General features: G+C 48.8%; 1 protein-coding gene across 4 annotated transcripts in view; it reads right to left on the bottom strand.

Moving 5' to 3' along the window:
• The window catches only part of rassf3 (Ras association domain family member 3), an 85849-nt gene that overhangs the window by 45130 nt on the left and 26862 nt on the right, over positions 1 to 13857 (bottom strand). The gene's annotated exons all lie outside the window — the stretch shown is intronic.

Genomic DNA, 13857 nt, shown 5'->3' with positions numbered 1-13857 from the left:
CAATTCCCTCACAGTAAAGGAAAGATCCAGCAGGAAATACTGAGTTCCGCGGGGGTTTTTTTTCCCACAAGCTGTGGTTTGGCAGCCCCTGACTGGGAGCCGTGCTGTTGGGAGCAAAGCCCTGTCACTGGTATTACACGCACAGAAAATGACAAGTTACGAGAAAGTGGCGGTGCCCGGGCGGCTGGAGCAGTGACAGGACGGGACAGAGCGTCAGAGGGCAGGGAAGCGGTGCCGTTCAGGGGAGAAAGTTCTGGCCTGTGCGGCCAAAGTCGGCAAATCGCCAAATGCCAACAAATTCGGGAACGCACTGGCTGCCACGCGTAAAAAAAAACAACAACAACGGGTTAGCAACCAAAGCTCGCAAAAACGTATGAAGAACTCAGGACAGCGCGGATGCAGTCCGACGCTTTGCGAGACGTGCGCTTTTCTTTGTTGGAAACGTTTTTAAAAATTGCACGCCGCTCCAAGCCTGTGCCCTTTGCTAAACCCCCCAAAAAAACAGGCTGTAGCGTAGATCCAGCGCTTGGACCGAGAGCCGAGGGCCGCGTGATAGAAGTAAATGGTCGCGATAGCAACCGATCTGTGTCCGTCCAACACCCGAGCTTTGACCCCTCGAGGTAAATTTACACAGCTCGGCCGCCCGGCTGTTTCGGGGTCACTGTTGTTTATTTTAAAATGTTACAAGCATCGTCAGAATCTGCTAAATCGGGCTCTTTCTTTAAAATCATACGTAGGGTTTGCAATTCTTCTTTATGTTTAACATATACTAAATTAAACAAGAATAATATTAACAATAATGCTGGGGCCCTGATTCAACTACTGTGGTGCTGTCTGTGTGGAGTTTGCACGGTCCCCTGTACTCGTGTACCTGTGTCCAAAGACCTGCTGGTGGGTTAACTGGCCCTGGTGTGAGTGTGTGTGTGTTTGTGTGTGTGTGTCCTGTGATGGACTGGCCCAGGTGTGAGTGTGTGTGTCTGTGTGTGTTCCGTGATGGACTGGCCCTGGTGTGAGTGTGCGTGTGTTTTTGTGTGTCCTGTGATGGACTGGCCCTGGTGTGATTGTGTGTGTTTGTGTGTGTATCCTGTGATGGACTGGCCCTGGTGTGAGTGTGTGTGTCTGTGTGTGTTCCATGATGGACTGGCCCTGGTGTGAGTGTGTGTGTGTGTGTGTGTGTGTGTGTGTCCTGTGATGGACTGGCCCAGGTGTGAGTGTGTGTGTCTGTGTGTGTTCCGTGATGGACTGGCCCTGGTGTGAGTGTGCGTGTGTTTTTGTGTGTCCTGTGATGGACTGGCCCTGGTGTGATTGTGTGTGTTTGTGTGTGTATCCTGTGATGGACTGGCCCTGGTGTGAGTGAGTGAGTGTGTGTGTGTGTGTGTGTGTGTGTGTGTGTGTGTGTGTCCTGTGATGGACTGGCCCTGGTGTGAGTGTGTGTGTCTGTGTGTTTCCTGTGATGGACTGGCCCAGGTGTGAGTGTGTGTGTCTGTGTGTATCCCATGATGGACTGGTGTCCAATCCAGGGTGTACCCTGCCTTGTGCCCGTTCCTTGCTGGGATAGACTCCAGCTCCCCCTGCGTTCCTGAACTGGATAAAGTGGTTATTAAACAGGTGAATGGATGGTGTCTGAAAGCTAGTAACAGCCATCACTGTTGTCCCAGTAAATGTTTTAGGAAGAGTTTTGCTCCACTTCTTTGTGAAGCGCAGTCTCACGTGTGAGAGCTGCCCAAGCATGGACAGCAGAAGTCAGAGACACACATGGTGCCCAGGCGTGTCACCTGGGTTGGCCAGGGGGTTTAGCCCTGTGGACGTCCAGCGGATGCGAGGACGTGTGCGACCCAGAGGGTACAGGACGTCCACCTGAATGGGTTCAAACACTGCTGCATGGTCATTTGCTGCCCTGTCATTTTCCAGATTTAAGTAGGGAAGTACCTACTGAAGTACCAACTCTCTAGGGTTGTCTCATCGATTGACTGATTGATTGATTGACTGGCTGACTGATCGATTGACTGATTGATTGATTGACTGGCTGGCAGATCGATGGATGGATGGATTAATTGACTGGCTGGCTGATCGATTGATGGATGGGTCAATCAGTTGGTCGGTCGATTGATTGGTTTGTGAGTGGGTGTGGTTCATGGATCGACTGGTCGGGTCTGGGTTAGGGTCAGGGCCTAATGTCCAGCCACCCCAAAGCGAATTAAAGACCTAGTGATGTCATTTCACCTTTCCCTGGACAGCAGCTGCCACCAGGGTATTTCCTGTATTTCTGACAAAAATAATGACACCCTTGCCAGCTGCCTTATGGTTCCACATTGCTACGATCCATAAGTACCTCACGTTGACAATATGAGGGCCTAATGCACAGTGTGGCCCGCCCTCAGCACGCCTGCTTTGGCATTTCCCAGTGCACCTGGCTCCAACCACTGAACGCCCAATGTCCCCTCTTTCCTCTGACCAGCCCTCTGTTACGTGAGGCAGCAAAGCAAACATAATTACAGAGGCCACCAAACAGATTTCCATTTACTTATTTATAGCCACGCTGATAAGAGGTTTTGGAGGAAAGCAGCCTGGGCCTCCCGTATTTGCACTAATGACTCATGCGGTGACCTTCAGGAAATGATCTCAAGTAAATCTACCTGCACACTGTAACACCAACTCAGCAGTACTGTACACCGATGTCAGCAGTACACAGCGCAATTATAGGTCAAAGGAAAGCTCTCCCTGTGGAAGCTCACCGGTGCAACAGATTGTGTTCGGGGTTGTGGGATTTATCATTAATAATTAATCATTTAATAATTGCTTACACTTACATAGCGCTTTTCTGGACCCTCCACTCCGAGCTCTTTCCAGGTCAGGGGGAATCCCACTACCCCCACCAGTGTGCAGCCCCACCTGGATGATGCTCCCGTCCTCTCCCACACACCAGCTCTCAGTGGGGAGGAGAGCAGAGGGATGGAGCCAGTTCAGAGAGGGGGGTTATTAGGAGGCCATGAGGGGTAAAGGCCAGGGGGGAAATATGGCCAGGACACTGGGGTAACACCCCTACTCTTGTCGAGAAACACCCTGGGATTTTTAATGACCCCAGAGAGTCAGGACCTCGGTTTTACATCTCATCCGAAGGATGGTACCTTTTTACAGTCTAGTGTCCCCGTCACTATACTGGGGCATTAGGACCCACATGGACCGCAGGGTGAGCGCCCCCTGCTGGCCCCACTAACACCTCTTTAATCAGAAAAATGAGGAGCTTCTCGCGTGTAATAAAATAGGATCTTTACAGAGATCACCAGAATGTAGGTGTTAAGGAGAGGAGGCTGTTCAGCCCATTGAGCCACTCCGGCAGTTGTTTCATGAGTGAAGCCAGGAGATCGGCTTACAGCAACACAGCTGGGCAGCTTGTTCCACCCTCCCACCACCTGTGGTGTAAAGACATGCTTCCTGTCCTGACTGGAGGGTCTCACCCAGCTGTGTCTGGAGAGAAGCCAGGGTATCGGCTTCACCAACATGGCTTGGTGGGCTTCAACAGCATGGCCACAGTCCCCCACAACTCTTTGCGTAAAGAGAGGCGCCTCCGGTTTTCAGTCCCTTGTAGTTTCCACTTCTGTCCTCCGGCTCGTGCTTTTGAGCCAGATGCCCTCTCTCCTCCACAGAAAGGACTCACACCTGCCACAGCGGGGCATCCCTTGTCAACACGGTCACTGCTCTCCGGGCTGATTCCAGAGCAGGCGTATCGTTTCTGTCATGTGGCGCCCGACACTGTTCACCATCTTATGAAACTTGGCCTTAGCAGTGCATTGTACAATTTCTAACATCACATCCCTAGATCCACAGGGGCAGAGCGGAAACCATTTAGTTTCCTTGTTTTCATCTCTGATTTGGTATGACTCAATCACTCACTTTCTAAATAGCCACGGGAACCTTCAAAGGGTTAGACGGTGGGCATGTTTTAGGATTTCTGTAATCTGTGTAATCTTGAGAAACAACACAGACTGACTGACTATACATTATATAGTTGTACAAATAACTGCACAAACAAGGTAGAAGTCTCTCCAAAAGTATTTTAAAGATCAAGGAAAAATATCGTAAAAGCAGGGCTGAAATAGCAGAGGGTAGTTCTTGTCTTAATGATAGATGGAGCTCCCAATGTTGGTGGTTGGCAAGCATCAACTTACCCCTGGCCCTTCCATCTACTGTATGTTCAGTCTTCCCTTTACTAGGAAGAGTCTTGGTCCCAGAGTAGTAATAGGACCCTGGCACACCCTTCCACTGCCAGTCTTCTCTTCACTGACAGATGCATCTTTCTGGTCTCCTCCAAGACCTCCTGGCACACAGTTTCCAACAGTAAACACTAGTCTACTACTCTATAGAGACTCTGGAGGATTCCAATCCATCCAGGAATACAGTACACTCTAGAGCAACAAATGTGCTCTAATAATCTCTGTGGCTCAGGATCTGCGCCTGTGGCTGGGAGGTTGCCGGTTCGAATCCCCCGGCCGGCAGAGGAATCCTACTCCGTTGAGCCCCCTGAGCGAGGCCCTTCACCCCAGCTGCTCCAGGAGTGCTGTATAAATGGCCGACCCGGCGCTCTGACCCCCAGCTTCTCTCTCCCTGTCTGTGTGTCTCCTGGAGAGCAGGCTGGGGTCTGGGAAAAGACACATTCCTCATGCGAGACACTGTACCTGGTCAATAGAGTGATCTTACTGTAAATACACCTCAGGTGGCTGACATTTAATTTCTTTTAATTTCACCCAAAATAAACATCCCTGTCTGTTCTCTGTTCTCTGTCCATCAAATGGTTCTCAGTGTGATTCCATGCATTACCTCCAATACCGACTGCCTGCAATTTGAGATGAATTTGAATAAAGGAAACTTTATTTCCTTTTCAGTGTCTAGACATTTCTCGTTCTCACCCTGGATACATGTTATGTAAAATCCTCCGGCTAAGACAAAAGAACTGAAACTGAAACTGACCTGAACTGAAAGAACTGAAAGCACAGAAATCCTAATTTAGGTTTGTATTGCTATGCATTGCTCATAGTCTCACATTTACCCCTTTTCGATGTAAACAGGGCCTCCACAGCAGACAACAGAGTGGCACTGTTCCACATCTGGAGGAAAAGGAATTTGTCTCTTCAGTGAGCAATTTGGCAGGTTCTTCTAAACTGGCCACGGTGGCACAGTGGTCCACAGCAGTGGTTTGCAGCCCTGGGTTCAATTCCAGGGGTGTTGTCTGTGTGGAGTTTGCATGTTCTCCCTGTGTTCGAGTGGGTTTCCTACTACAGTCGAAAGGCGTGCTGGTGGGTGAATTGGCTTCTGGGGAAATGGACTCAATTCTACAGTGTGTGTATCTGTGTATGTGTCCTGTGATGGACTGGCCCTGGTGTGTGTGTGTGTCCTGTGATGGACTGGCCCTGGTGTGAGTGTGTGTGTGTGTGTCTGTCTGTCTGTGTGTGTGTGTCCTGTGATGGACTGGCCCTGGTGTGTGTGTGTGTGTGTGTGTGTGTGTGTGTGTGTGTGTGTGTGTGTGTGTGTGTGTGTGTGTGTGTGTGTGTGTGTGTGTGTGTGTGTCCTGTGATGAACTGGCCCTGGTGTGTGTGTGTGTTCTGTGATGGACTGATGTCCCCTCCAGGGTGTACTCCACCTTGCACCCACTGCTTGCTGGGATAGACTCCTGCTCCCCCTACTACTCTATACTGGATAAAGCAGATAAAAAAAATTACCACATGTCTAATTGAGGTGCCTAATGTCAATATCCGACGATGAGGGAGAAAGGCTCCAAGTTCTGAATAATTTATTAATATTTCAGAATGTAGATTCTGAGTTGCTACGAAGTGCCCAGCTGGTTCTATATCTTTCAGGCTCGGCAGGACAGAGACATTGAACGGCCTCGACAGGTTTTCGGATTTTACTGTAACGCCTGCGGCCTGCGGCGGGGTAACAAAGAGGATCACGCCGATCCCATTAGGCGCTGGGCACCAGCCAGCAGAAGAAGGGCCACCCGGCGGTTTAAACCGCCATAATCTCCAGAGGGGTCACACTCAGGTGCGCGTCTCATCGAGGCGACGGGGGGCGGCCGTTTACCTCGGGGGACCTGTTCGGCTCTGCCAGAAACCTATGAAAAACACCCCCCTCCCCTCCGTTTGAAACGCGAGCCGGTTGCTGGATGAGCGCCCCAAGTCGCTCATTTTGCGTAACGGTGTCTACTTCAGGACTATCAAAGGGCTGTGCATTTGAAGTAAAAACGCGCCAGGCACTGGGAACAATTACTGTACACTTTCTACCGAGCTCCGTGAAGTTGCCAACCCCCCCACAGACAGCACAAACGATGAAACCCACCTCATTCGTTAGTGCTGCGTCTGCGCCAGTTTGTGCCGTTGAAAGTAGCGTTTGTGCTGCTTTCGTTCTCGAGATATAGCGCCTTGATTTTCCGGTGATCGCGTGACCACGCACGGTGCCTTTGGCCTCCAGTGACCCCGTCTGCCCAGTTCAAGCGCTCTGTTACAGTTGAGCTCGCACCCTTGACATTGTAAAGACAATCAACATCCATAAACATATGAGCCTCCTTAGATGTGAATAATACTAAGACATGACGCTTGCCGACAAGTTAACCATCTATGACATGAACCTGTATTTGTAATGTATGTAAAATCACCGTGATTATAAGATCTGTTTTTTTTTAGTTTCTAAGGCACGTTTGCTTTTCTTCCCCTACCGTGTCACGCTGTTGCCAAATGCGTAACTGTAAGATACCATCGCGACAAGACCTCCGCAGCATGTCATGATAGGGACCTCATGTATAACGCATGTATATCGCGGCAGTATATATCGCGACTGGCGCCTTGCTTCCACGCCACCCTGGCACCGCTGTCGCAACAAAGGTCTCATATCAGGCCATGATATACCCAGATAGGACGTGTCGCAATATGGTGTCAGCATATCCTGTCAGGGTATGTCCTATTGCAACATATGGACTCCATGTCGCGACATAGGGGCCGGGCATTTTGTCGGGGGTATTTCATATCGCGATATACGAGCTTCTTTCCTTTCCTGTCTCTGGATTGGAGCCGATACGTGCAAATACTCATTTCGTTGCTCACTCGTGCAGCTGACAAACAAACTGAAACTGAGCTGAACCACGCGGGGTGATCTGCAGTCAGACCTACAACCTGTGGGTGGAGCAAGTGGGCAAAACGGCATTGCATTCTCAAAAGCCGTGCGTTCTGAGGGACGCGCAGCACAATGTACTTTTGTGCCCTGCCTCCCTGCGCATTACCAACGGAATGATTGAGCTTATTAGCCGACGAAGAGCGTCGACAAAAAAAGCCCACGCTTTAGAAAGACGGGGCCGTTAAAATGCCACAGAATCCCCCCCTGCCAATTATGGGACTGGCTGACGTCATGCACCACAAATGAACGCTGTAGTGTGCTCTCATCCGCCCAGCCTCGAACACACCACACCAGATCAGTAAGCGGAGTGGTGTACATGCGCTTATTGTCCTATTAGACAACGTTTCTCTCTTCATCTAATGTCTCGTCTCCCACGTTTAGAAAGCGACACCGCCGAGTTGAGGAGTCTTTCTAGCCCATCGACAAGTAACGCCGTTTTTATTTTCTTCTCGGTGGGCTCTGCTACGCTTGTCTTAAGGCGCGCCTTCTCCCGCTTTCCGGGACGGAGGGACGTTTTTTCAAATCACGGTGACGGGGGGGGGGCTCTTAAAACAGTTGAATAAAGCATTTCCTCCCTTCTCCTCCCACGCCTTAACAAAAAATAAAAGTATTTATTGAAATGAATTAAGGCTTCCATCAAGAGCAACAACGTTTTAACTTCTTGTTGTTTTTTTTCCCCACGCCATTGCGCTCCTGCTAGTGACGTTATTTAGCGTCTTCCCCCCCAATGTGAGTGGAAACAAATCTCTGTGATTACGGGGTGTAGAAAGACGAATCGCTCGCTCGCTCGCTGTCCAAGTATGATGGTCCAAACTTTCGAATGCTCGATTCCAACCTTCTCTGGCCAAATACAGATTCCGCATGTGCAGAAAAAAAAACAACCTTAAGCTCCCGTCTCCTGGATCTGACTTTATTGCAGAACGCCTCATATCTTTCTAGAGCCATCTAATTAACTCGAATTAACTGGGGGGGATTAAGCAAACAGAACCCACCGAGCCGGCGCCAATGGTTCATCACGACCAGTCAGCCAGATTCTCATTGATCACAGGAAGGTGACTGCCCGCCTGACAGACGGATTAATCAATAGCTGATGGGTCTATTGCTGGAGCAGTTCGGTTCCCCCCCCACCAATAAGCATTTTCGAGTGCAAGTAGCAGCGCCAACAGGACGTGAAATCGAGCGCGTCACAGCTGGGGCTCATCAGTCCATTAAGATGATAACACAACGCGAACTTTCGCAGCTGTTCGACATCTGACACCTGACCATTTGGAATCGCAAAAGTATAAGAACGTCACACACGATAGGAGAACCGCTGTCAATTTTTTTTTTTTGCCCGCTCGGTTGCTCACTACGAAGCACTCCAATAAACTCCTCAGACTGTTCAAGGATCTCGCAGCGTCAGGTTCTACAATACGGTCAGGGAGCTCCAGGCACCCACCACTCTTGTTGCAAAGAGCGGGCTTCGGTTCACGTCCTGGATGAGTGATCCTTAATTCGCAAAGACGAGAATCCCCGTGAATCGCATCCTGAATATCAACTTGAAACCTCATCCTCCTTTTGAAGCTTTAGTTTAGCGTTTAGATGAATTTTCAGTTCGGGCCCTTGTTAAAAAAAAAAAACCGCTTACGCTGACGAGCGCCGTCTCCTGCTATCCCAGCCGTGCAGAGGGCGGGGCGAAAGCACTGTCTCCCGCTGGGCAGGTCAACTGCCCCCAGAGGGCAGCGGAGGCAGGGGGGACAAGTCTAGTTCAGCCGCTCAGATCTTATCGGTGTGTCTCCACCTGTGGGAGGTGGAAGAACACTAGAGCACACCTCTGAAAGCCATGCAGACTCCACACAGACAGACGCCCGCGCCCTGATTCAAACGCAGGTCTCCTGCAAGCGTGGCATAGATGCACTAACCTGCACTGAGCCACTGTAGCTCAATTTTAATCTGGTTTTCTGCAGCCCAGATGGACCTCTCCTGCCAATGGAAAGATAAACAGCCACAAAACACAAAGCTGTAGTCAATTATGGTTTTGGTCTGCTCTTTTGTCTAAGAATATGAAACCGCGCAGTCATTTTTCATTTGAAATACGGAATTCTTGTATATCCAAACTACATATGCACTGGCTGAGGTCTCCCGCCTCTGTTCGTGCCTGTTGTTGTAAATCAAATGTGAATTGGTTTGAATTTCTCTGTAATTTTATCTGCATCATCGATGATAAAAATGACTGGGAAAAGTCATAAAGAACTGGGTACAAGCCAAATGGAGCAGCAAGGTTTTCTGATTTAAGCTGCTATCTGTGCATCGGCTGCAGGCTGTTTTGCTATTATTAAAATTTACAGATTGACAAACAGAGGTCGGGGTTTTTGAAAACGGCCTTTAATATCTAGCTTGTGGGTAGTTAAGACTGCTTACAAAGTGAAGACTCTGCATTTGAGTCTTTCCAAATTTAGATTCAAGTGGAAACTGCGTGGAAGAGCATGTACGACAGTACTTTACACAGAGGGTGGTGGGAGCGTGGAACAAGCTGCCCAGCCATATTGTTGAAACTGACACACTTACTTCTCTCAGAAAGGCCGTATGGGAACCTGTAATCAATTAACTACTCACTACGAAACGGGCCTGATGGGCTAAACAGCTTCCTTTTGTTGGTAACCATTCTCAAGTTGTTATGTTGCTATGATGTTTCTGAGAAGATGGAAGAAAACATGATAAAAAAAACTGGATACATTTCATGAACTTAGTTGGTTCCAGCTGTTTCAGACAGTGAGTGCTCATCTGTCTGCTTTTTAAGGACATCCTCTATTTTCTACAAGATTGATCAGATACCAGCAGCAATAATCCCCCTGCAGCTCCCACCTGGCAGCCCTACTGGAGTTCAGCAGGTGTGAGCCTGGCCAGTACCTGGAGGGGAGACTCCTGGGAAAGCTGAGGCTGCTGCTGGGAGAGGTGTGAGTGGGGCCAGCAGGGGGTGCTCATCCTGCAGTCTGTGTGGGTCCTCATGCCCCAGTATAGTGATGGGGACACTAGACTGTAAAAAAGGTACTGTCCTTTGGATGAGATGTACTGTAAAACTGAGGTCCTGACTCTCTCTGGTCATTAAAAATCCCAGAAAAGAGTAGGGGTGTTTCCCTGGTGTCCTGACCAAATTTGCCCCTGGGCTTTACCCATCATGGCCTCCTAATAACCCCCATCTCTGAACTGGCTTCATCCCTCTGCTCTCCTCCCCACTGAGAGCTGGTGTGTGGGGAGAGGACTGGAGCATCATCCAAGTGGGGCTGCACACTGGTGGTGGTAGTGGGATTCCCCCTGACCTGGGAAGCACTTTGAGTGGAGTGTCCAGAAAAGCACTATATAAGTGTAAGCAATTATTAATTGCTTATTAATTAATTAAGATGATTAATTAATCTTGGCAGCACAAGATGATCAGCTGAAATTTGAAACACAAACCTCTTCTTGCTAAGTTCGGGACCTGGCTGGAAAGAAGTTTCATCTGTCTTATTTTCTAATGAAGTTCCACAGATTTTACTTCGGCCCTAGTCTCTGCTCTCAACCTCAGGTGCTGCCGTAAGCAGATTTGTGTCAGCTGTTTTCATGGTCCCAACAGCTGAGTGACCAGTAAGGAGCAGATACAGATTCAGATAAGCAACCAAATCCTCTGATGAAAACTACAACCGTACAGGGGATTAATGTGCCTCTCGTTGTGGTTTAGACTTACACGGCATTTTCTTCCCATAAAGCATTCCACTTGGCTGAGATTGCCGATGGCTGTGCTTTACCAAACCTCTGTGCTTTCCTTGTTTTACCATGATTACACTGTGTTTACTGTGCTGTACTGCAATATATTGTACAACTTCTGCCATAAGAGCTACTGGCTGCGTGTAAGAATGCACCACAGAAAGCTTGTGCATTAAGTCTTTTGCTCAAAAGGGCTCATCTGAGGTCGCAACAGCCTGATTTCAATGAAGTCGGAGCTCTGGGTCTGTGAGATACACAGTAGTATGAATGTTACTGAAGAGGTGAAATATTGAAATCGATTCTTACTTGCATAGTGTTGAACAGCTGTGGGGGAGATCTCAGACCTGCAGTGACTGCAAGGAGACCTAAGGCGGTTTCTGTCCTGCAAGGCCAAGTAAGGGGAAGAAACTTCCAAAAGCAAGAACAGAAAGACTCTTAGCTGGCTACAGGAAACCTTCGGAAGCTGTGGTTTCTGCCAGTGGAGGTGTCACTTAGTGCTGACTGGCAGGGTGCCCAGACTTTTTCACTTGGCATCTTCATCGTTTTATTATTTTGAATATTTCCAATACCGGCCGTGCCTTAAAAGTCGCAGACAGGCGTCCTGTTGACAGTTTGTTCAAGTAGGGAGCTGCAAAAGAACAAGTTCAAGGTCTATTCCATTGCTGAGGAGAGAGGGAAAGAAACACGTTTCGGCTGTGGAGCCTTCTTCGGGGGTGTGTGAGAGAGAGAGAGGAAAGTCAGCAGCTAAAACGTTTGTTCGTGTTTGTGCCACGCAGAGGTTGTGTCAGCTTTCTTCCCACCGAGAGATTCGCTGAAAACACACAGTTTGGCGAGGGGAGCCTACAGTTTTTTTTTCTTTTGCACACAGCTGTACAGGCAGGGACTCTGCGGCGCTCGGTTTGTCCGAGCCCGCATAGCTCACCGCACGCTGCGGGCAAACTGGTTTCACGGCACGGCGCTGGCTGTTCAGCGCGGCGCTCCGGGAGCGCGCCCTGGCCGTGACTGACCCCGGGGTCAGCTGCCCACGCCGGAGTGCGTCACCGGGCACCGAGGAAAAAGGGCACGAATTGCTGAGGTTCTTTGGGGGGGGGGGGTCTTCTCATGTCGTTTTCCGATCGTTTTTGAAGGCGTACTGACAGCAGCCCGATTTCTAGCACCGCGCAACCGCTGGCGATAGTCTATTGAATACGCTTGAAGCCACCGGAAGCTCAAATCTCAAGCAAACGCATACAATTATACAGCGACCCGATCTTTTGCACGTTATTGTATCCAATTAAAAAAAAAGAAGAAAATAAAAGTAGACGGATTCAATATAGATTTCAATTATTTTGTGTTCCAGTACAAACGGGATAGGTGAATAGGTCGTTGGTTTTTAAAAAAAAATAAACTTCATAAGCCGTAAATTCAAGTGCTATGATTTCTCTAACTCGTTAGATCTACAACTATAACAGGGGTAAAATCCACGTAAATACACCTCTAAGATCTGCACGACAGAACAAAACATGCAAGCACACTATTCGTAGGAAAGTAAAACAACAAACTGTAAAAAAAAGCGCATGATAGCGTTTTTAACAACGGATATTTCAACCGCTCCTCCTCTGCATGTACAGGTCCTCCTAAAACTCTTTGAAATCACACAAGCACTTGGGTCAAACTCTCCTGATCAGAGATTTTCTTCTTTTCTTTTGCAAAAACAGAGCGACAGGAACAGTTACGCACGAAAGGAGGCGTCTAATCCAGTTCATGGATGTTCCCCGTCTAAAGCCGTGTATTTCAGCTCGTCTTTTAACTGGTGCAATGAAAGAGTTCAAAAGACAAGCAAGAAATACATTTATAAAAAGCAGTTAATACATTTAAAACATCCCGGAGAACAGAAAAAAGGATTGGTGTCCGTGTGCTCTTATCTCTTGTCTCCTTTCCAGGATCATTTATCAATTTAAATAGTGAAACAGTGACCCCTGTTGGCCACAGACACTTACTGCTTTTGCTGGGTTTCATTCCAGCTGAGTTTAAGATCAGACCACTCTATTGGCCAGATACAATGTCTTGCATGAGGAATGTATCTTGTTCACAGACCCCAGCTCGCTCTCCATGAGACACACAGACAGGGAGAGAAGCTGGGGGTCAGAGCGCAGGGTCGGCCATTTAAACGGCGCCCCTGGAGCAGCTGGGGTGAAGGGGCTCGCTCAGGGGTCCCCAACGGAGTAGGATTCCTCTGCGGGGCTCAGGATACGAACCGGCAACCGCAGATCCTGAGGCACATTGCCACCACACCACCCCCTGCCATTAATTAGCTCCTGCCATTATTTAATTGATGAATAACAGGAGTCAGAAGGACTCCATGTTGAATAGCCCTGGTCTGAGAAACATATGTGGTTCGCCTCTTGTGACCTACTATGGCCATTAACTTTGTAAGGAGAACTGAGCCCTCTACTGCTACACCTCCCTCTCTGTCTGGGCTCGGTAGTTATATTACATCCCCTCCACAGAAGGATCTTTGAAGTATCTCTTAAATAGTAGTTCCACGTCTCTTCCTAATGTTGGATGGACAGCGCAGGGGGTCAAGCTAGGGGCATCTTGAGCAGAAAACAAGCTTGGCTCGTTCTCACACAGAGAGGTCGCCGAGACACTGAATCAGCTTGTGACGCATGACAAAAAAAAAACCGAGGCTCCAGAGCAGAACTCCCAGCAAACCTCCGCAGGGTTAAAAAGATAAAGCAGGAGAGCACCGACAGATCCCAGCAGCTCGTACTGAACCTAGTCGTTTGATCCCAGTGACAGATGTTGTAATTAGCTTTGTACAGAGACCCAGGTGCCTCCTGTCCCGAGGGAATATTACTAAGTAGGTCGTGCAATTAGCAGCAGACACAACCGTTCTGTTTAATGACACTGGCTTTGAACCCTCCTTAACTATTAACATTAACGGGTCAACAGCTGTCTAAACACCTCTGGAAAAGAACCTAAATTATC

This window comes from Lepisosteus platostomus, chromosome 9 (genome assembly GCF_059453375.1).
Source record: "Lepisosteus platostomus isolate fLepPlt1 chromosome 9, fLepPlt1.hap1, whole genome shotgun sequence".
Lineage (NCBI taxonomy): Eukaryota > Metazoa > Chordata > Actinopteri > Semionotiformes > Lepisosteidae > Lepisosteus > Lepisosteus platostomus.
Note: the sequence above shows the minus strand (reverse complement) of the source record. Positions and strands in the feature narration are given on the sequence as shown.